Below are 23,923 nucleotides of genomic sequence, written 5' to 3'. Positions count from 1 at the left end.
ATATATATATATATGTATATATATATATACACACACACACACATATATATATATATATGTATACACACACACACACAATGGAATACTCATCCATAAAAAAGAATGAAATAATGCCATTTGCAGCAACACGGATGGACCTAGAAATTATCATACTAAGTGAAGTAAGTCAGAAAAAGAAAGACAAATACTATATATCACTTATATGTGGAATCAAAAATATGACACAAATGCCTCCATGAAGTTTTTATTCTAGAAGGAGACAGATAATGAGAAACAAACAAACAAACAAAAAAGGTATCTAGTGTTATGTCAAGGAATGGTAAGTTCCTGGAAGAAAAACGAAGCATAATGGGAGAATAGACAGTTTTAGTGGTGTTTTGTTAAATCAGGTGATCAAGGAAGGCTTGTACAACGTTTAGGAAGAAACCAGAACCAAGAAAGGGAGATAGTACTGAATACATCTGGGGGAAGATTACTAAAGACAAAAGGATTAGCAAGTGCAAAGGTTTTAATACAGGATCATGTTTACTACAAAGGAGGAAGAGAAATGAGCCAGTGAAGCTAGATCAGAGTGAGTGAGATAGAGAGCTTGGTTGGTAAGATTGAAGAGTTAGCAAGAGGCCCAAATATAAAGCACTGATTTAACGTTAAGGACCTTGAATTTGAATCAAAATAAGATGGGAAATCTTTGGAAGGTTTTTTGTGGAAGACTGATCTCATTTGATTTGTCTTTCAGAGGGTTCATTCTAGCTGCTTTGTGAGAAATAGATGTTAGGAGCAAAGTGGGAAAGCAGGGAAACAACACCTACTGCAATAATATAGGTTAAGAGCTTGTAGAAACTGGAACTATGGTGGTAATTATGGATATGATGAGAAGTGGTCAGTTTGGGGAATAGATTTTAAACTTTAGACCAACAAGATGGATTGAATGCTGGGAGAGTGAGAAAAAAGCAATCAAGCATGATATCTAAAGTTTCGGGCTTGAACAGTTGAGTGAATGGTGGCACCACGTCCTGATGGAGATGCTGAAGGAGAAGCACGTTGACGCTGGGAATGAAATTGAAAAGCTTGTTACGGAAATGTTATGTCTGAGATACCTATGAACATCTAAGTGGATACGCTGAGAAGGTACTTGAATATAAGTCTGGAGTTTCTGAAAGGTCTTGGCTGGAAAGAAAATTTTAAGAGCCTTCAGCATCTAGGTGATTATTTAAAACCATGGAACTTGTTGAGGACTTGTTTGAAGTGAGTACAGACAGAGAAGAGATTATGGGACTAAAAGGGGGCATTCAAATTAAGAAGTTGCAAACTGAAGAGGAATCAGCCAAGGAGACTGAAAATATAGACTGGAAAATAGGGAGGACTGCTAAAAGGTGTCCCGGGGCCAAGTGAAGATGAGGTGATCAATTACACCAACAAAAACTAATATGTCAAATAAGACAACGGCTAAGAAATAATGACCCAGTTTGTTAACGGAAGTCATTGGTATTAGAAGGGAAAAAGGGTTTCAGTGGAGAAATGGGGACAAAAATCTGATTGAAGTGAATTCAAGAAAAAGCAAGAATAGAAAGCTCAAGAAGGGACTTCCCTGGGGGTCCAGTGGTTAAGACTCCATGCTTCTCCTGCAGGAGGCACGGGTTCTATCTGTGGTCGGGAACTAAGATCCCGCATGTTGCGCAGCACGGCCAAAAAAAAGAAAAAAAATAGTTCAAGAAGGTTTTTATGTAATGGGGAGAAGAGAGTGGGAAGACAACCAGAGGCAAAACTTGTTTTCTAGTTTATTCTGTGTGAAAACTGGACAATTTATACCAATGGAATAAGAGCAAGTGCATCTCCTTGAATGGGTAAAAACTCAACCCAATTGCTTACTGTCCAGATGCAGGTAATGGATGTCAGAGAGCTTCTTTTAACTATATTTTATTATTAAATATATCTTACATAGAAAAATGAGTATATGTACATGTATTTATACATGCATATACATATATTTGTATAGTATGTGTATGTGTAGAGAAAAAGAGAGAGAGAGAAAAAATGCATTCACATTTTAATATGAAAAGGAATATCATGTATCTACCGCCCAAATTTCGGTATGGAACATTAGCAGTACCTATGTCACTCCTTGACTGCATCTTCCTCCCTTTCTCCTACTACTCTGGATTTTGTATTAATCATTCCATTGCTTTTTTAAATGGTTTCAACACATATTAATCTATACAAAACAATATTATTGTTTAGTTTTATTCATTATATTTTAAGTGGAAACACACTGCCTATATATTTTTTAAATTGAAGTATAGCTGATATTTTTTTTTAATTAATTAATTTATTTATTTATTTTTGGCTGTGTTGGGTCTTTGTTTCTGTGCAAGGGCTTTCTCTAGTTGTGGCAAGTGGGGGCCACTCTTCATCGCGGTGTGCGGGCCTCTCACTATCGCGGCCTCCCTTGTTGCGGAGCACAGGCTCCAGACGTACAGGCTCAGTAGTTGTGGCTCATGGGCCTAGTTGCTCCGCGGCATGTGGGATCTTCCCAGACCAGGACTCGAACCCGTGTCCCCTGCATCGGTGGGCCGATTCTCAACCACTGCGCCACCAGGGAAGCCCTGCCTATATTTTTATGACTTATTTTTTCAACAGACGTATTTTTGAGATTCATCTATTTTTGTTTTTTAAATATAATTTTTAAAAAAAAATAAATTTATTTATTTATTTATATTTATTTTTGGCTGTGTTGGGTCTTCGTCTCTATGCGAGGGCTTTCTCCAGTTGCGGCAAGCGGGGGCTGCTCTTCATCGCGGTGCGCGGGCCTCTCAACATCGCGGCCTCTCCCGCTGCAGAGCACAGGCTCCAGATGCGCAGGCTCAGTAGTTGTGGCTCACGGGCCTAGTCGCTCCGCGGCATGCGGGATCCTCCCAGACCAGGGCTCGAACCCGTGTCCCCTGCATTGGCAGGCAGATTCTCAACCACTGCGCCACCAGGGAAGCCCGAGATTCATCTATTTTGATCCATGCTGCTACATCCCATTCAGTTTCACTGCTATATAGTATTCATTGTGGTATATGAATATGGTAACATTTATTTATCTATCTTATTGCCAGTGGACAACTTTCAATTGCTTCTAGTACTTTGCTCTTCAGAAAATGCTGCAATGTACTTTTTGTACATAGTTCCTAAAACACATGTACTTCTTTCTCTTGGGTATATATCTAGGAATCAAATTTGTGGGCCATAGGACTCATCCATCTTACTTGTATTTGGTAATGACACACTGTTTTTCAAAACAGTTGTCCTAATTTACACCCCCTCCAGCAGGGTATCATGGTTCTTATCACTTCAAAATCTTGTCAACACTTGGAATTCTCAGACTAATTTGTATTCATTTTGTGGTTGTGAAAGAGCAATTTAACATAATTTAATTTGTATTTCCCTTATTGTTAATAATGTTAAGCAGCTTTTCATGTGTTAACATTCCATTCAGGTTTTCTATTTTGTGATGTCTGGGTTTTTTTCCTCATTTTTTACTCCTGGGCTGTTTGCCTTTTGAGAAATCTTCACAATGGCAGTATCTTCCTCATGATGAACTACTGTCCCCTACAACTTCTAAGCACAGTGAGGTAACAGGTTTGACACAACCTTCCACTGAAGTGAATGGCACTGGAAGGTCTTGCTTTGCTGTTTCCTAGTATTAATTGCGATAGTTCCAAGTCTGAGAAAAAGAGAAGAAAGGCAGAAGCACTCACCCATGCTTATTGACTTCACAAGCTCTTAGGGCCACGTGTATTAACTGAGCAGATTGACTACAAGATGGCAGCCTTCTCTCATCCTGTACTTCATCACTCCAAACAATGTCATTCCCAGTGCAGGACTGACAGGCACTCATGTCCGGCCTCGGTTCTGTATCCCCAATCCATTAGTATTGGCTCGAGGTCAGCTTTTTGAATACAAGATCAATTCTAATATAGTTACACTGACTTCACTTTGTATCAGAGAGTAGATAGAAAGTTGAGAGGGATCAATAAATGCCAAACAACAAATCAGAAAATACATAGTGTATATGAACCAGTTAGCATGCATGGATTTCTCTGTGCTAGTCATTGATTCAAATATAGGTAGTCCAGAAATAATGTGCTCATGTTTGTATCTGAAGCCAAAATGGAAATCGAACTCCTCAGGCTATGTCTTTAGCTGAATAGAAAATAGGAAATGACGAAATTCTTGGCCTTGTATTCAAAATCTTAAGTTTTCTGGGTCTGTGTTACCTCTTCAAACTTAGTCTTATTTTCTCTCCAGTTGTTTCTGTTGGACTAGTCTCATTTGCCTTGTCCTGAATATATATCCTTTTGTACATATTTCCACCTCTCAACTCCATCATAAACATTAATGTCCCTCCCATCTCTTTTCTGCCTATAAAAACCACCCTCTAACCAAGGCCCTGCCCAAATCTATCTCTTCTATGAAGTCTTTAACGCCATTGCTCTGAGGCTCAAACTGCCAAAATCTTCTAGCACTTATTCTCCTTAGCACTAATTTACAGCCTTACATGTTTGCCTTATCATGTCTTCCTAGTAGGGTTAGTTTGCGATCTGTGTTTGCAACCCAACAAAATAATGACACCTGAAGATCTGGGACTGTGGAGTATCTCCATCTGTGCCACCCATACAGCACATTGCCTGCATACGAGTAGATGCTTAATTAAAACTGATTTGTTAGTACAGACATGTGCTTGCACTCATACCTCTTGATAATGTCATGTCCATCAAAGTTGACCAATTTCCACTAGGATCCTGCTCTCCTTTTAACTTGAGGCACTAAGTCAGACAATTTCTACATTTCCATGTTTTTCTTCCACCCATCCTGACCACAGTTTCATCTTTAAGGTGAGCACCTGCCATTAAAGAAAAATCAAGCTAAAATAGCCAGTGTAGTCCTGGCTAAAATACGTGAGCTAACGGACACCCTATTCCTTCCTAAGGTCTACCGGCACATCTTGGTATTCAGGGATCCCAGCTTCTTGTTCCTAAATCTCATCATAGAGATTTCAAATTAGTCTAAAGATGAGACAATCATGTTCCTACAGAATCCTAAGCTGTCTTTGGGTCTGATAACATATGAAGTTATCAGTATTAATAAAGGTAATAGTAAATGTTTTTGACCAAAACAAAAACATTATATAATGCATACTTCTTAGTGCTTTACAGATATTTACTCATTTAATTTGTATAAAAATTCTACAAGATAGGTACTATTACTCTGCTGAACATTGCCTCTTATCCACTCTACATCCAGTCCCCTCCATTCTTCACTCTGCATCAGGCTCCTTGTCCTCAGGCTTATCACTGAATCCAGCCACTGGGAGAGACAAGCAATATATTAGAGAGTGGGAGGAGAGAAAGGTCAATATTTTTACTTTTCAACTTCCTTTTCACCAGGCTGTGGATTGGCAATACATGCTTTTCTCTACCAAAGTTCACAACTGCCGTAGCTAGCCCACTCCTAAAGCAATAACTCTCCTAAGAGTTATTGCTCTCTCTCCCCTTGCCCTTTTACCTAGGAAAGGTGAGGTTTTTTTATTGTCAAAGTGTTTTATTATCCCTTGTTAGTTTTTCTTAAGCCTGCTCACGCCTTTGTAAATATTCCTTTTATTAAACTCTTTTAAATTGTCCCTTTTGAGTATAGCATCTTACTGCCTGGGCATGAACCTTTGTAAGTAAGGAAACTGAGACAATGATATTAAGTAACTTGCTCAAGATCATACAACTAAGGAGTAGCATAGCTGGGATTCGAATCTTGGCTGTCTGGCTCCACAATCTGTGCTCCTATCACATATTGCTCTATGCTCTCCCTGGGTCTCCAAATTTAGCCAGGCAACTGGTTTTAACACCAGTATAAGCCTCCAATATATTCTTGTCAGCTGAAGCCAAGAGCAAAGGCTTCTTTCTTTGCCAGGAGAGAAAGATCATCAGATCAATTTCAGAAGGGATGTGGGCAGAGTTAACCATGAAAAAGGAAAGTATTACATTTGGCCATGGTTTTCCTGTGATGTTCTTCTAGGGTCTACTGTTGTCTGTTTTGCATTTAAACAGTAAAGATAGGCATGGATTTAAGAAAAACTAAAAATAGTACACAATTGAAAACAAGGGATAAGTGGGCAACAAAGAGCTATAGTATAAAATCAAAATCCCACTGTGAAAACTTCAAAGACTCAAGTCAGTCCTTTGCTCAAACTAAAACCAATAACGAGGTTGAATTTAAACCAAAAGATAACTTTGGAAAGGAAACTCTCATGAAGTTACTCAAGGTGGCTGATGAGATACTCCACTCAAATCCTACAATAAAGCAGCCGGTGGTTTGTCCTACAATTTACCATGAAGACAGCATTGTTTTAATGCCACTGTGCATTAGATGCCTATTATATGTGAGGGACTCTACCTTCATATCGTTGTTAAATTTCTCCACATCCTTAAAAGGTAGATAATATTAGTCCCACTTATCTGGTGTAGAGTGGAGGATCAGACTGATTAAATTATTTTCTCAGCATCAAAACATGAGTGGAGAATCAGGATTCAAACTCAAATATGATTCTTAAAATTATGTATGTTTTTTTAAAAAAAGCACTATTGTACTCACAGGTGTAGAATTACACAACAATTCAAAATTCAGTGCCCTGGGAAAGGTGAAAACCACCTTGAATTCTATTTAAGCTTTTCTACATTCTGTAGTGCATATGTTATTTTGGCTGACTTTTGAGATTATACAGATAAAATAAAATGCACTTGTTTTCTTTTTATAGTTCCCTGAAAGCAGCCACAAGTGAAATAAGAATAGATTATAATTCCATGTATACAGCTGGAATTTTCACACCTGATAGCTGAAATAATTTAAACTTGTTAGCTCTATCAAACTCTGCCAATTGCAGAATATACTTGTTTTTATGCAATGCACATAAAATCTTTTACAATCCAAAAATATTGGGAATCATGTCCTTTTCTGATAACTTCTAAGATCATTTAAGAAAGAGAAACCTCAATTTTGGATGGAGTTTCTCTCCTATTATTCTTTTCCCCTTACTTCCCCATCCTCGGCAATGTGCTCAACAGTAACTCAAGTACCTTATTTAAAAGCTAACTTTAAAAAAAAAAAGTGTGTGGTTTGGTAGATGTAAGCCATGACTTTCTATAATAATTATTCAGTTCGGGGGACTGCAGTAGATACAACCACAGGATCTGGTTCATGAGCTTTTCTTTGTTGCATACAATTTTCTACCCAGAGGTAGAGAGATCGTAGGCTTCTGCTGTTGTAGGAAGTGCTGCTAACAGTGTTTACAAAAACGGTTGAGAAAACCCATGTCTGTCTAACAGCTTTTTACCACATCAATTATAAATGCATTTTCCCTTGGGTGGTATTATCTCTCGCCCAAGGAATCTCCCACTGTCCTGGAGCATTTGCTGAGGAGAATTGATTAGGAAGGCGGCTTCCCAGTAGATGGGGAGAAACTGCAAATGCTTCTGTTTGTTGATGCTGTTGCCCTCGTAGCATACGTACTGCAAGAATGTGAACAATTACAGCCGAAAATTCAAGCGAAGCTGCTATGATAGGATTGGTAATTCACCCCTGCGGAGCACAGCAGAACCAGATATGTGCTGCTGGAATATAATTCCTGGGCAAAGTGATATCTGCTGGTGAGGGAATTACAGACGTCAGCCATTTGTAGGGGTAGGAGGAAGACACATATTTTGTTTGGGATGGGCTGGAATTATCTTGATTGGCCATACTGAACAGTTTTTCACTGATTATGTTTGTATAGACCCAGTTTTCTCTTCTTTTTTTGGTTATGATCGTGGGATATTAACTCTAAATTAATTATTAAGAAGAGGAGTTTATTTAAAAATGCTTTCAACAATTCTGGATATATTTCTCAAGCTCTTTTGTTTATTAATGTGACCAACCTTTAAAAGTTAATAACTTATTTGTTTATTTTATTTTTACTATATAAACCTTGGTGGTATTTGATCCTGACTAAGGCAATTACATCTCAACCTTCCTTTCAGTCTTATTTCATATTGGAGTTGAATGGCAAAATTTTGTCTTGAAGGACTTTTTCTGTAACATGTAGCTCAGGATCAATATACAGGAAGTATTAAATTAATTAGTGATTAAAAGAAAAAATACAGCTTAAGTTGATAGACTTATTTGGGAAAGTGAATATAAGAAGCAAAAGTCTTAAAACTGCTCAGCCTTTTGAACCAGTAATCCATGACTATGAATTTCTCTTTAGGGAATAAATACAACTGTGCTGTTCAACACAGTAGCCATAAGCCACGTTGAGCACTTGAAATTTGGTTAGACTGAGATGTGATATAAGTATAATACCTACTAACCTTTACAGCAGAGGGTTGAATTGGGAGTTTGGGACTGGCAGATGCAAACTCTTATATATAGAATGGATAAACAATAAGGTCCTATTGTATAGCACAGGGAACTATATTCAATATCCTGTAACAAGCCATAATGGAAAAGAGGATGAGAAAGAAAAAAAGTATAATACATACTGGATTTTGAAGACAATATAAAAAATGTAGGTTATCCCTTTAATATTTTAATTTAATCACATGTAGAAATGAAGTATTTTTAATATACTGGATCAAATAAAATATATTATTAGAATTAACTTCACCTGCCTCTTCTTACTATTTTAATATTCCTATTAGGAAATTTAAAGTTATGTATGCGGCTCACATTTGTGCCTTGCATTTTATTTCTATCAGACAGATATCCTAAAAAGAAGAAAGGACTATATGCATGTAAAGATATTAACTACCACATGGCTTATGATGCAGGCATTTTAGTATAAAACTGAAATATGTATTTATCAATGAGAGAATGGCTATGAACATTAGAATACAGATAAATGATTAGATGGTATGCAGATGATAGAAATGGCAATACGTGGAATACACTCAACTCACTATGTATTGAAAAGCAGCAGTCGTTCACAGTGAGAGAGCACAGGAGTGCTGATCTTGAATAAAGACCCATAGAAAGGCAACTGACTGTTAATCTACAGGTAAGAAAGTGGTTGTTTCTTTAGGTTTTCATTGTTTTTTCCTAATCAAGAGGGGCAAGACATTGTGAGAGAAATAGTTTAGGGAAACTATTTTGTGCACTGAGACTAGAGGGGTAGGGAGAATGGAGGCAGAGAGCTCAGAATAAAAATATGAGACATTGTTGAGATTGGTTCAAGATGGCGGAGTAGAAGGATGTGCACTCACTCCCTCTTGTGAGAGCACCGGAATCACAGCTAACTGCTGAACGATCATCAACAGGAAGACACTGGAACTCACCAAAAAGATACCCCACATCCAAAGACAAAGGAGAAGCCTTTGGTAGGAGGGGCACAATCGCAATAAAATCAAATCCCATAACTGCTGGGTGGGTGACTCACAAACTGGAGAACACTTATACCACAGAAGTCCACCCACTGGAGTGAAGGTTCTGAGCCCCATGTCAGGCTTCCCAACCTGGGGGTCTGGCAACTGGAGGAGGAATTCCTAGAGAATCAGACTTTGAACCCCACGTCAGGCTTCCCAACCTGGGGGTCTGGCAACTGGAGGAGGAATTCCTAGAGAATCAGACTTTGAACCCCACGTCAGGCTTCCCAACCTGGGGGTCTGGCAACTGGAGGAGGAATTCCTAGAGAATCAGACTTTGAAGGCTAGAGGGATTTGATTGCAGGATTTTGACAGGACTGGGGGAAACAGAGACTCCACTCTTGGAGGGCACACACAAAGTAGTGTGAGCTTTGGGACCCAGGGTAAGGAGCAGTGACCCCATAGGAGACTGAACCAGACCTACCTGCTAGTGTTGGAGGGTCTCCTGCAGAGGCGGGGGGCGGCTGTGGCTCACCGCGAGGACAAGGACACTGGCAGCAGAAGTTCTGGGAACTACTCCTTGGCGTGAGCCCTCCCAGAGTCTACCATTAGCCCTAACAAAGAGCCCGGGTAGGCTCCAGTGTTGGGTCGCCTCAGGCCAAACAACCAACAGGGAGGGAACCCAGCCCCACCCATCAGCAGTCAAGCGGATTAAAGTTTTACTGAACTCTGCCCACCAGAGCAACACCCAGCTCTACCCACCACCAGTCCCTCCCATAGGGAAACTTGCACAAGCCTCTTAGACAGCCTCATCCACCAGAGGGCAGACAGCAGAAGCAAGAAGAACTACAATCCTGCAGCCTGTGGAACAAAAACCACATTCACAGAAAGACAGACAAGATGAAAAGGCAGAGAGCTATGCACCAGATGAAGGAACAAGATAAAACCCCAGAGAAACAACTAAATGAAGTGGAGATAGGCAACCTTCCAGAAAAAGAATTCAGAATAATGATAGTGAAGATGATCCAGGACCTCGGAAAAAGAATGGAAGCAAAGATCGAGAAGATGCAAGAAATGTTTAACAAAGACCTAGAAGAATTAAAGAACAAACAAACAGAGATGAACAATACAATAACTGAAATGAAAACTACACTAGAAGGAATCAATAGCAGAATAACTGAAGCAGAAGAATGGACAAGTGACCTGGAAGACAGAATGGTGGAATTCACTGCCACAGAACAGAATAAAGAAAAAAGAATGAAAAGAAATGAAGACAGCCTAAGAGACCTCTGGGACAACATTAAACGCAACAACATTCGCATTATCGGGGTCCCAGAAGGAGAAGAGAGAGAGAAAGGACATGAGAAAATATTTGAAGAGATTATAGTTGAAAACTTCCCTAACATGAGAAAGGAAATAGCCAGCCAAGTCCAGGAAGTTCAGAGAGTCCCAGGCAGGATAAACCCAAGGAGAAACACGCTGAGGCACACAGTAATCAAATTGACAAAAATTAATGACAAAGAAAAATTATTGAAAGCAACAAGAGAAAAACGACAAATAACATACAAGGGAACTCCCATAAGGTTAACAGTTGATTTCTCAGAAGAAACTCTACAAGCCAGAAGGGAGTGGCATGATATATTTCAAGTGATGAAAGGGAAGAACCTACGACCAAGATTACTCTACCTGGCAAGGATCTCATTCAGATTCGAGGGAGAAAGCAAAAGCTTTACAGACAAGCAAAAGCTAAGAGAATTCAGCACCACCAAACCAGCTCTACATTCTAATCTCTAGTTTACTTGATTTAACTGCAGGAGTCTAAATAATTCTTAGTCTGGTTAACAAAATACTGGTTAACAAAGTATTCATCTTGGAAGGCTTCGCCTAACTATCACCTTTTAATGAAGTATTTCGTCTACTATATACTGTTTTTTTGGTACCTAATTTAACAAACACTCTGTTATCACCGAAACCTATTCAGTCCTCAAGCTACAAATAGGAGCTCAAAACCTCACTCTGTCTTCTCTTGTATCCCTTTATCAAGGCACAATTTTCGATTGGTGATACTTTATAACTAGCTCTTCATTTCCTCTCTTCATCTCTCTACCTTTTCTCCGTTTTAGGCTCACCGTTTTTAGCATGCCTGGATCTTGGTCCCTCCTAAGTGGTCTCACCTATTCTGATCTTGTTCCACCAGCCCAACCACTCTCCTTATAACCACCAAAGAATTATTCCAAAAACACAACTCTGATTATTCATTCCCCTCCTTGGAGGGCTTTACTTACTCTCCATCATCTTCAGGGTAACATTTCTAGTGGTTTACAAAGCTCTCGGTTGCTGGCTCTATCCATCTGGCAACATCTCTCAGTATTTACTATTTTATAGTTTATGCTCCAGCAACACCAGTTTGTTTGTTGCTAAATACAGCATGTGGTTTTTAGGTTTTGTGTCTCTTCTCCTAATCTCCTCTCTGCCTCTTTGACCATTCCCGACCGCAGTGCATATAAACACATTGCATGTGACTTATTCCCTCTTATCCTTTGAAATTAAAATGAGTGTGGTCTTCTCTAGGAAATGATTCGAAAATCAGTTCTGATATTGACAGCTGGTTTCACTGCAGTTCCTCTACTCTCTCCACTCCCATGTCATTTAAACATAGAGCTACCTATTCATTTTCACGATGTTTCAAAAATATCCATGTTTGTCCCCCTCAGCAGGCAGTAAACACCTTGAGAGAAGAAAATATATCTTATCTGGTTCTCTGTCACCAGCTTCTATATGTGGTGGGCACTCAATACCAGTTTGCAGAATGAACTAGCAAAGAAGGCCAGCTGAGCCCATTGAACACAAAATAGTTATAATGACAAGAGTTTAACCCAGTTTTAATTGTATTACTGCTAGTGATCAAACTAACATTTACTTAATCTAAAGGCTCTCTCTTTTTTGTTCTAAACAAAATATTAGTGCTAAGGTGAACAATTCTCTTGGCTTCTCTGGAATGTTAGTTTCCATGTAACAAAAGATCCTGACACAGACTACCTAGAGAGACAGGAAAGGAATGTGCAGGCAGACGTCACCTTGAACTTGCTGGGTATGTTTCAAGTTTATAAGATCAGTCAGTTATGGCTTGCAAAGGTGAATTCAGGTCCAGGTAAATGTTAGTATTAGATATTTGAGTTTTGTAAGAAAAACATTTTCCATTGGGTTGCTCATTTTAAATACCATGACCAGAAGTGTCCACGGGGAAATCAAAGAAATGTGTTTGCCTTTACCTCTCCTTGTTATATGTGCTATCTATTCCAGGACTGTGACACTGTACTGCTTTTGTTTGGTGAGTATGGATTCCCTCAGGGACCCTGACGTAGCTTTTGAAATTCCAGAGAAACAAATTGTCACCTTATACAGTTAATTGGATAAGAATTTATGTTAAATTTACAAAATGCATGCTACGGAATTTTTAAAAATCTGGCCACATTTGCAGATATTCCTCCTCTTATACAATTTATTATAATGGGAACTACAAATAAATGTTTCTGTTAAATGAGTAAGTAATGGAGTGAGACCTAGTTCTAAGTGATGGAAAGGTACTTCAAAAGAAAACAAAATATGTCTTGTCAAATAAAAATACGTTTAGACTATAATTTTAAAAGCTGCATGAAACAGCGGGTTTTGATAGTTTGATAATTTCCTTTGTAATTCTCTACTAAAGAATAAGACCACTGGTGAGTTTTACAAATAAGAAATAAAGTGAAAAAATCTATTTAAAATGTTGCTAGACTATAACATTCATTTTTTTAAAAGGAGACTTTTTTTTTCAGAAGACTTCTGAAAACTGTGACCTTATACCTCAAAAGCGTGCTTCCAACAGCTGTTTTTAATCTTCTGTTGTTCTCAATGAGTGTCATCATTGATTAGTTAACAAATACATTCTAAATACCTATTGTTGTCAAGCTAGTATGCTCGAATGTAAGAACTCTAAGACTACACGACAATTCAGAGAATCTTCTAAGAAGATTGAGACAAGATCCCAATGTACATATTCAGTAAAATCACAAAGTCAATTTGGGAGACGCATGTTAAGGCCACACCATATTCAGAGGTCAATAAAGGGCAGTCAAGGAGAAAGGCACAATTTCCTCCATTAATCAAAGATGTCTCCAGAGTAGAAAATATCACTTATAATCACATATCCATATTTCCCATTGACAGGTTTAAAATCCAGAGATGGTATAGAAAAGGGTGGAACCATAACAAAATAATTTAAAAATTTTAAAGCCTTCCCTTGCCAAGACCAGCAGGTGGGAATCATATGCTGTGTGCAAAACTTGGATCAGGTTTGTAAGGGATGATCTCCATAGCCCCTGTTTTTCTACAGATGACCCACTGCAAAGTCAGGAGCAAAGGCCACCTTTCTGGCCAGTAGCCACTCTCTAATGCGGTTAGATGGCAGTAGCTCAGACTTTACATAGCAGCTGATGGCCAAATAATCCAAGTGTAATTAAAAGTCATGTTCAGAAAACAAAAAGAAATCCCCATAGAGTGGTTTCCAGCAGGAAAGCTATCAGGAAGCCAGACAGGAGGCCAAATACAAAGGATATATGAGCCAAAAATTACTTGGGAAGCAAAGGGACCTGGCTAAAGATGGCAGCACTGAGGAGAGAGGCTGGAAACTCACCGGCTCCAGAAGCAATGGCTGCTCAGAGCTGATTAGCTTACCTGAAGTTGACAGGAAAGGAAAATAAGAAAAATCCCTGCCTTGGACCTGAAACAAGAGAAATGCCCTAAGCTCATTAGTATCAGGGAGCCAAAGGCTTTGTTCCCACACAAAATTAGCTGAGAGAATTATAGAATAATGACCGTCTTTGGAAAACAGTCTTAATGCCTGGATGGAGCTCTGGTGCCCCACATACATGATTTCTATTATGGACGAAAGGGAACCTTTGTATGGAAGTTTGTGACGTCAGCAAACAAGTTTGGCTAGATTTCCCTGGTGGGCATGAGAACTTATTGAGGCAATGAAAAATTATAAAGTGGTAAAATAGTTTTGATAGGAAAACCTTTTGGAAAAAAAATGTTCTTCCTTCATCAAGGCAAGTTTCTGTGATTTAGGTTAGAAAAGGAACATGTCAAATGTGTACTCCAAGAAAATTGTACTACCTGAGTCTCCTCTTTGGGCAGGTTTATAACTAAATACAGAAGGCAGCTTCTTCTGGTTGACGCATTTTTTTCTGGATTATCTCAATTTGGTGGAAGACATGATCCTTAATGAAATATTTATGTGATAGGAGGGGAGATAAATTTCCCTCTGTATAAGCAGAATTATTCGCCAAAATTACTTTCAGACTATCTGATTTCTGCTTGTTGAACAGTAAGAGGGCATTATTTGGATAACCAGTCTTACAGCGCAGAAGTGCACACAGAGCCTGGACTATTTTGTGAGTGCAGGATAGTGGGATTTTTTTCTGAACAACTGCTGCTTTTAAATAGAAAGTGCTTAGTAATGAAGTATACGAAATTTTTATTTTTGGTCTAATACAGTTTCAATCCAAAAGGCTGGAAAAATTGGCACCACATATGTAGCATGTGGCTGGCGTCATCTGGTTTACAATACAGACTATGTACCATTCACGACATTCACTTCTCGGGCAAGTGCTCTGGAGAATCTCAAAAATATCACTTACCTCCAGAGCAACTAAAAGTAAGTCTCAATGAGAGGCTTCTGTGACTGTCAACCAGGAGGGAGGAATCCTACATAATAAAATACTAGGTAGGAGAAATACAAACAGTGTAAACTCAAAACTGAAAGTCACAAGCACAGACATTTAAAATCACAGGCAGTGATGTGTGACTTAGCTTGTTTTCTTATCAGCAACTCTAGAATAAATGTCTGCAAGTTTGTTTGCGTTCTAAACAATACTTAAATAGTCCAAAGATACCTTAGGGAGAGCATATATTTTAGAGAAACTATAGAGATTTTTTTTCAAAAGTATATTGAATGGAACTGGAGGTTTCTTTGGTGCAGTGAGGTAGCTCCTGGTTTTGTCCTACAGATGAATATGGAAGTTTTCATGGAGGCAGTGAAATGGAGCAGTTAGAAATGATGATTGTAAAATAAAATAAAGCTAGAATACAGTCCTAGTTCTGCCTGAACATTCCTTCATTTTCCTGAACTCCATTTTCTTCATCTATGAAATGGAGATAATAAGAGAACCTATGTCGACAATTGTTATAAGTACTAAATGAAATGATGCTTGTTCCATGCTTAGCACAGTAGAGGATAATCATTCCACAATCATGCAATAAAATAAAATTAATTAAAGAGACTGAATAAGTCAGAGATGACTTTCTATTTAGTGAGCTGTTTTAGAGATTCACAGTGACTGACGGTGAGTAAAATGTTTCTTTGATAAGGAAAACTCGGTGAACATAAAGTCTTATTACTCCACGAGAGGTAGTTGTAGCAACTGCTCTTATTATAAGGATACCCAGGAACTCAACAGAGAATTCTTATATCTTCCACTTTGTCTCCCTGGATTTCTCAAGGTGATAAATGACAGACGGTTCCATGTGACCTTCCTTTTTCTTTCTGTGGTTGTACCAGTTTGCTTTATTGTGCCTCTTGCATGAACTTGACAAGACCCACCCATATGTAAACATTAGTAATTTATTTCTTCAAATTTTAATGATGATTTTGGATTTTTAAAGTAGGAAATAAAGAACCAAACAAAATAACATTCTTCATATATGTGATGAGGGTGGAGTCTGGAAACTGAGTGAAGTGGGAGGAGAAGGACGGTGTTATTGGGTGTGGGAGCTCAGAAACACTTAAGGAGGTCTTTATCTCTCAAGCAATAAAGGGCTTTTCCTGACTTCCTTTTGCAACCTGTTGTATACCATGTGACATTATATTTCTCCCAACCAAGAGGGTTCTTCTAAAGCAAGCCAAGATACACCAGATAGCCACATGTTTTCAGGAAAAGCAACACTTTATGTGTAGAACATATATGATTTGGTGTTTTGATGAAGCAAGTCACTGTTATTCACTGCTTTTGAGAACCATGAATATATGACACTTTATAGTTTGATTTAAAGAAATCTTGTCTTATTGTTATGCAAACTGTTATCTTTACCAGCCCCAGACCTTGAATCATCACCATTTAAGACAATTTTCAAGAAATTAGAGTAGAAAGTGAATATCGCTACTCTATAGAAATTATTTAGCTTACCAGGGGAATTCTTAAAACTCTTGAATGAAATTCAAATACTATTTTTTTTTGCCTTTTTTTTGAGAGAGAGGGTAAAAAATCCATCTCTTAAGGCAATTTCACTAGGAAGATGGTCTTCATTCATTGACTCACTCGCTGCCTGTATTTGACCTTATTGATAAAGATGTTCAATATATAACTGGACATCATTGTTATGACCACAGCTGGTAAAGCGAGGCAGAAAGTAAATTAGAAAACAAAACTATGACCTTTCTTGGATAAGTTAAGTTTCCACTCTGGGGGGAAAGACTGTGCCTTTAAAAAACGAAATATTTAAAAAAGCACTTCCGTTGGCTACAGCCAAGAGTAGAGAATTTTAAGAAACTTTTTCTTTTCAGCAATCAGAAGTCAGTTATACCTTGAAAACAAACATACAAAAACAACCACCACCACCAGCACATCAAAACCCCACAGAATTTTATTTGGAGGTTAGTTCGTTCAATAATTTCGAAGTTTAGTTAGATGCATAGAGGTTATAAATTCATAAACTCTCTCATGCTGACGTAGGTAACATCGATGATACAGACTTTGCCAAGGATTGCCTAATTGACTTGAGGACAAAGAAAGAAAATACTGGGACATGAATTCAACCTGAAGGGTTTTAAAGAATTCTCTTATTCCTTGAAGAAATCCTACTTTCATCTCCAATGCGAGCCCTGGCAACTCTGATACTCTGCTTACCCCTACTTTTGTTAAGTTAAGCATTCAACACTTGTTGGAATCAAAACAAAAAATCAGCATCAGCTGGATGTCAAAGCTGGTATCTCATTGAAATTTATTTCTGAGCAATAAAATGGTTTATATTCTGTTTATTTTATACATTTTGGGCTTATTCGCCCTTTTCCAGGAAGAAGGCATTTATTTTTGCATGAAAAATGAGAGGTATAATATTTGTGAAGATTTTCATAGTCAATATATGTAAAGGAAATACATTTCCAATGCAAAAATAAGTTGCATAGGGGAAAAAATTCTTGCATGTGTTTCTGCGCATTTTTCTGTGAGGGAATTTCATAGATTTTACCAAATTCTCAAAAAGTCTAGAGAGTGAAAAATGTTATTGAACAACTAGTCTGTAGGAAAACTATTCTGAGTGATTAAAAATAATAGAACCAATGAGTAAATAAGTACAGGAAGTTTAGATTTTGAAGGATATTAAGTAGAGTTGTAATTAGTCTTTTAAATGCTGTTATTAATAGGAGAGAAGAAGGAAAGAAAAGGTTATCTTTTCTGAAGTTGCTTAGGAAATGTCAAGTGTTGGGGCCATACACATCCAATATCTCAAATAAATGAAGCCAATGAACTTTTCTGTAAAAGAAAGTACCAACCTCCTGACCCCCTGCCAGGATACATTTAATTTTGAAAGTAGGTACTTCATTAATCAGAGACACAAAATCACCTAGAGAAATTATTAAAATGCAGGTTCAGATTTGGTACATCTGTGGTAGAACCTGAGACTCTGCATTTCTAACAAGTTCCCAGATGAAATCACTGCTGTTGCTCTGTCACACATTGAATAGCCAGGCCTAAGGCTAAAAAATAAATGCTGTGGTGAGCAAAGGAAAGAGTGCATGCATTTTTTTAAATTTTTATTTTTTAAAAATTAATTAATTAATTTATTTATTTTTGGCTGTGTTGGGTCTTTATTTCTGTGTGCGGGCTTTCTCCAGTTGCGGCGAGCGGGGCCACTCTTCATCGCGGTGCGCGGGCCTCTCACTGTCGCGGCCTCTCCCGTTGTGGAGCACAGGCTCCAGACGCGCAGGCTCAGTAGTTGTGGCTCATGGGCCTAGTTGCTCCACGGCATGTGGGATCTTCCCAGACCAGGGCTCGAACCCGTGTCCCCTGCATTGGCAGGCGGATTCTTAACCACTGCACCACCAGGGAAGCCCCAAGAGTGCATGCATTTTATCTGACTTGCTAATTTATCTTGCTTTGGCACTTGGTTGACTTTTCCTTGTTACCTACACACTAAGGCAAGCATCAATGCCTTATATCTGCATTATTGTCATGCATTATTATGCATTATTGCATAGACTAACTATTCTCTCTACCTCTTATCTGCCCTCCTCTCCAAAATTATTAATATCATTATTATTGTTTTTGTTATTACTATTATTCATGCTATCTGTCTTACACTCTTTTAAACTCTTCATAAATATTGGCTCATTTATCCATCTGGCTGTCACACTAGTCACCTTGCAAAGTATTATTTTTATCATATCACTTTCACGCTCCAAACATTTTAGCAGCTCCAATAGTTTCCTTAGAATTGGTTCAGATTTTTTTCTCCTGAACTCTCCCATTGACCATCATTGTTCCAGAGTCAGAACTTCCCAGATAAGGTAAATTTGTGCCATTCTGTATTAAATGTAAACTCTAACCTACCATAAATTATCTAGTAAACAGAGTCACCTTTGATTATCTATAGTCTAGAACATGTTTTCATCTTTTCCCTAGTTGACAGGCAAGGCCTTTATAATTTTGATAATTCTCTATGCATGAGAGAGAGTACCGATCATTAATGTGTCTGGATTATTCAGTGTTTAAGAGTAGATGTGAGGGGCTTCCCTGGTGGTGCAGTGGTTGAGAATCTGCCTGCTAATGCAGGGGACACAGGTTCAAGCTCTGGTCTGGGAAGATCCCGCATGCCACGGAGCAACTGGGACCGTGAGCCACAACTGCTGAGCCTGCGCGTCTGGAGCCTGTGCCTTGCAACGGGAGGGGCCGCGATAGTGAGAGGCCCGCGCACCGCGATGAAGAGTGGCCCCCACTTGCCACAACTAGAGAAAGCCCTCACACGAAACAAAGACCCAACACAGCTTAAAAAATAATAAATAAATAAATAAATAAAGTAGCTATTAACTAAAAAAAAAAAAAAAAAAAGTGGTAACTCTTGGGAAGAAACAGAGAAAGATCGCTTTAAAAAAAAAAAGAAAAAAAGAGTAGATGTGAAAAAACTAAAAATAGTACTACCATATGATCCAGCAATCCCACTCCTAGGCATACATATGGAGAAAACCATAATTAGAAAAGATACATGCACCCCAGTATTCATTGCCACACTATTTACAATAGCCAAGACATGGAAACAACCTAAATGTCCATCAACAGATGAATGGATAAAGAAGATCTGGTACATACACACAATGGAATATTACTCAGCCATATAAAAGAATGAAATAATGCCATTTGCAGCAACACAGATGGACCCTAGAGATTATCATACTAAGTGAAATAAATCAGACAAAGAAAGACAAATACCAGATGATATCACTTGTATGTGGAATCTAATTTAAAAAAATGATACAAATGAACTTATTTACAAAACAGAAACAGACTTACAGATATTGAAAACAAACTTATAGTTACCAAAGGGGAAATGTGGGTAGGAGGGATAAATCAGGAGCTTGGGATTAACATACACACACTACTATATATAAGACAGATAACCAACAAGGACCTACTGTATAGCACAGGTAACCCTACTCAATGTTCTGTGATAACCTAAATGAGAAAAGAATCTGAAAAAGAATATATATATATATATATATATATATATATATATGTATAACTGAGTCACTCTGTGTACACCTGAAACTAACACAACATTGTAAATCAACTATAATCCAATAAAAATTTTTTAAAATGTAGATGTGAATAATAAAGATTATGAGAACGTTCAAGGGGAAAACAGGAGGAGACCTAGTAGGACCAAAAATAAGTTGGCATGTACATCCTAAATTTTTTTGTATATCCTGATATTAAGTTCATCCATCCTGTGTCTTTGTTGATATAGATGGCTATAATGTTAGGTGAGGAATACCTTAAAATTATGAGGGAGTGTAGTTTTCATGAACTAAACAACTCTTGGGAAAAAGTGTACAAGTTCACAAATATTCATATCAGCACTATTCACGATAGCAAAAGGTGGGAACAATCCAAATGTCCATCACCTGAAGAATGGATAAACAAAATGTGGTATATCCATACAACAGAACATTATTCAGCTCTAGAAGAGAATGCAATACTGATACACACAACAATGTAAATGAAACTTGAAAATATTATGCTAAGTGGAAAGGGCCAAACACAAAAGGTCAGATATTGTATGATACTATTTTTATGAGATATTCAGAATAGGCAAATCCACAGAGACAGAAAGCAATCAGTGGTTGCCAGAAGCTGAGGGGAGAAGAGATTGGGGCGTGGAGTTTCCTTTTGAGGTTATGAAATATTTTAGAACTAGATAGTGTGGGTAGTTTTACAACACTGTAGATGGAATAAATGCCACTGAATTGTACATCTTAAAATGATTAAAATGATGATTTTGTAGTATGTGAATTTTATCTAAATTCTAAAATATGTATATGCTTGAGAGAAGTTTGGGGTATTATATTGTCTATATATCACTGGATTATTTGGTCTCATGAGGTTACTGAAATCTCCCATAACTGTCAGTAGATTGGGCTGCTTCTCTTTAAAGTTACCACCAGGACCTCAAATGGCCAAAAGGTTGCACAGATTTCCAATTCATTCATGCTAATCTTACTAATTCAGACCAACCTATCTAGAATTCTGGCCCTTTATAATGAGATTTATTGTGACTTGACCTTAGTAAACATAGCTCCCCAAATTTAACCTCTGCTCCATATAGATAAATCACCTCAGAGTCCCATGAATGCATGAGCATGATTTTCACCTTCATACTTTTCCTGATGTTATTAACCCCAGCTGAAATACTCCACCATCTCCACTAGACACATCTTATCCATTCTCTAAGTAGTAGCTAAAATTGCATCGGTATTTATCACCACCCTTTTCTGAAAGACCTTGTTTCCTTCTGAACTGATGGGGTATATCCAACCCTCAACTCCTTTAAGTATTTCCTCTGCTACCTTGTCTTCTCAACCAGTTTACGAGAATTTAAAATTGAGACCATCTGTGTTAATATGACTTAGCTAAGTCTGTAGGCCACTGATCTCAAAATAACTTATTTGTTTGTTCCAAGAAAGCTTTGCCCAGAAAAGAGAAGCTGTAACCTAATAAGTAATTTCAGTTTGCTTCAGGAACTTCCCACAGATCAATTTATGTGACACCTAGGAAACAGCTTACTTATTAACCACAGATTACTTATCAAGACATTCACTCTGCTGTACTGCCATTCTCACAATTGTATTACAAATTGTACCCAATCCCAAACAATCCCACCTTTAAAGATCTACCTTAAACCACTTGAAATCAGAAGCCAAAGCCCTATAAATATTTGAATTCTGGTTTCCCCAGTTCAGGCATTGCTTGATTACATCAAGATGGTGCTTTCCCTTAATGCAGGAAATCCTAACAAAGGTTTAGTTTTGTTCGATTAGCAGCTTTCTAGTGATAATTTGGGGGAGTTCAACATCCTAAAGCATGAACAGGGCTTCATTATACTCACTTTATCCACTGAACTGTGATGGCTGCAGAGAGGTGCACTTCATAGTGGAAGAAGAGTGGGAAGGAAGGGCTGTGTGTGAAGAAGGAAGGAAGGAAAAAAAGAAAGGGGGAGAGAGAGAGAAAGAAAGAAAGAAAGAGAGAAAGAAAGAAAGAAAGAAAGAAAGAAAGAAAGAAAGAAAGAAAGAAAGAAAGAGAAAAGAAAGAAAGAAAGAAAGGAGGAAAGAAAGAAGGAAAGAAAGAGAGAGGAAGGAAGGAAGGAAGGAGGGGAAGGAAGGGAAGGGAAGGGAAGGGAAAGGAAAGGAAGGAAGGAAGGAGGAAAGAAAGAAAGAAGGAAAGAGAGAGGAAGGAAGGAAGGAGGGGAAGGAAGGGAAGGGAAGGGAAGGAAGGAAGGAAGGGAAGGGAAGGGAAGGGAAAGGAAGGAAGGAAGGAAGGAAGGAAGGAAGGGAGGAAGAAAAAGAAAGAAGGAAAGAAAGAAAGAAAGAAAGAAAGGAAGGAAGGAAGGAGGAAAGAAAGAAAGAAGGAAAGAGAGAGGAAGGAAGGAAGGAAGGGAAGGAAGGGAAGAGAAAGGAAAGGAAGGAAGGAAGGAAGAAAAAGAAAGAAGGAAAAAAGAAGGAAAGAAAGGAAGGAAGAAAGAAAGAAAGAAGGAAAGAAAGAGAGGAAGGAAGGAGGGGAAGGAAGGGAAGGGAAAGGAAGGGAAGGGAAGGGAAAGGAAAGGAAGGAAGGAGGGAAGGAAGGAAAGGGAAGGGAAGGGAAAGGAAAGGAAGGAAGGAAGGAAGGAAGGAAAGGGAAGGGAAGGGAAAGGAAAGGGAATGAAGGAAGGAAGGAAAGAAGGAAGGAAGGAATTAAAAGAAAGCAAGCAAGCAAGAAAGAAAGAGAGAGAAAGAAAGAAAGATAGATTTCGGGGTTCCATTTCGTAGAGAAAACCTATAATGTGAGCCATCATCATCCAAAGAGCATGTGCTATTAAGAGCTAAGGTCTGGGAAGAACCTGGTTGTAAGTGAGCGCTTCTCTTTTAATCACACACCCAATCATTAGCCACCTCTGGGACACATGTTTTAAACAGAAAAATGTCTTCCCCAGAATTTTAAGGTAATTCTTTCTTAAATTGTAGCGTAGCTCTCTAAGAAAGCCAGGATCCATAAAAGACTTCCTGAAGCTGCAATGGAGAGATGCCTCTGGATTCTGTCTCTCCTATGGTGGTTGAAGTGACTGAACAATTACTGATACCTAGAATTCTGTAGAGTGAGTTCATCTCTCCATTAACATGTCTAGCACTATTTTTTTTTTTTTTAAAGAAATTCACGTTCTTTTATTTATTTATTTATTTATTTATGACTGTGTTGGGTCTTCGTTTCTGTGCGAGGGCTTTCTCTAGTTGCGGCGAGTGGGGACCACTCTTCATCGCGGTGCGCGGGCCTCTCACCATCGCGGCCTCTCTTGTTGCGGAGCACAGGCTCCAGACGCGCAGGCTCAGTAATTGTGGCTCACGGGCCCAGTTGCTCCGTGGCATGTGGGATCTTCCCAGACCAGGGCTCGAACCCGTGTCCCCTGCATTGGCAGGCAGATTATCAACCACTGCACCACCAGGGAAGCCCATGTCTAGCACTATTATTCCCAATTGTATCCCTGTGTATCACTGTTGATAACCACGTGGATTATTCATTACATTATGACCTGAAAATTAAAGGAAGAATGAAGGTGTATAAATAAGGGAAATAACACTGACTCAGAACTAGGTACAACCGGGGAACCAATAATCCTACACTTAAACCCTGGATGGAAACAGCCCTTAATCATACTATTAGGAAAGCCTTAGAGCTATTACTAGAGAGCAAATTATAAAGGATACCACATTACAG

At 38.5% G+C, this 23,923-nt stretch overlaps 1 long non-coding RNA gene across 1 annotated transcript in view; it reads right to left on the bottom strand.

Moving 5' to 3' along the window:
• Positions 1-23,659, bottom strand: part of LOC309644109 — a 397,499-nt gene extending 373,840 nt beyond the window's left edge. Inside the window, exon 1 of the long non-coding RNA XR_014254242.1 lies at positions 23,460-23,659. This is a non-coding gene — a long non-coding RNA (uncharacterized lncRNA). The remainder of the gene's footprint in view (positions 1-23,459) is intronic.
• Between the last annotated feature and the right edge of the window lie 264 nt (positions 23,660-23,923).

Source organism: Balaenoptera physalus (genome assembly GCF_965194825.1).
Source record: "Balaenoptera physalus genome assembly, chromosome: 15".
In the NCBI taxonomy this organism is placed as follows: Eukaryota; Metazoa; Chordata; class Mammalia; order Artiodactyla; family Balaenopteridae; genus Balaenoptera; species Balaenoptera physalus.
Note: the sequence above shows the minus strand (reverse complement) of the source record. Positions and strands in the feature narration are given on the sequence as shown.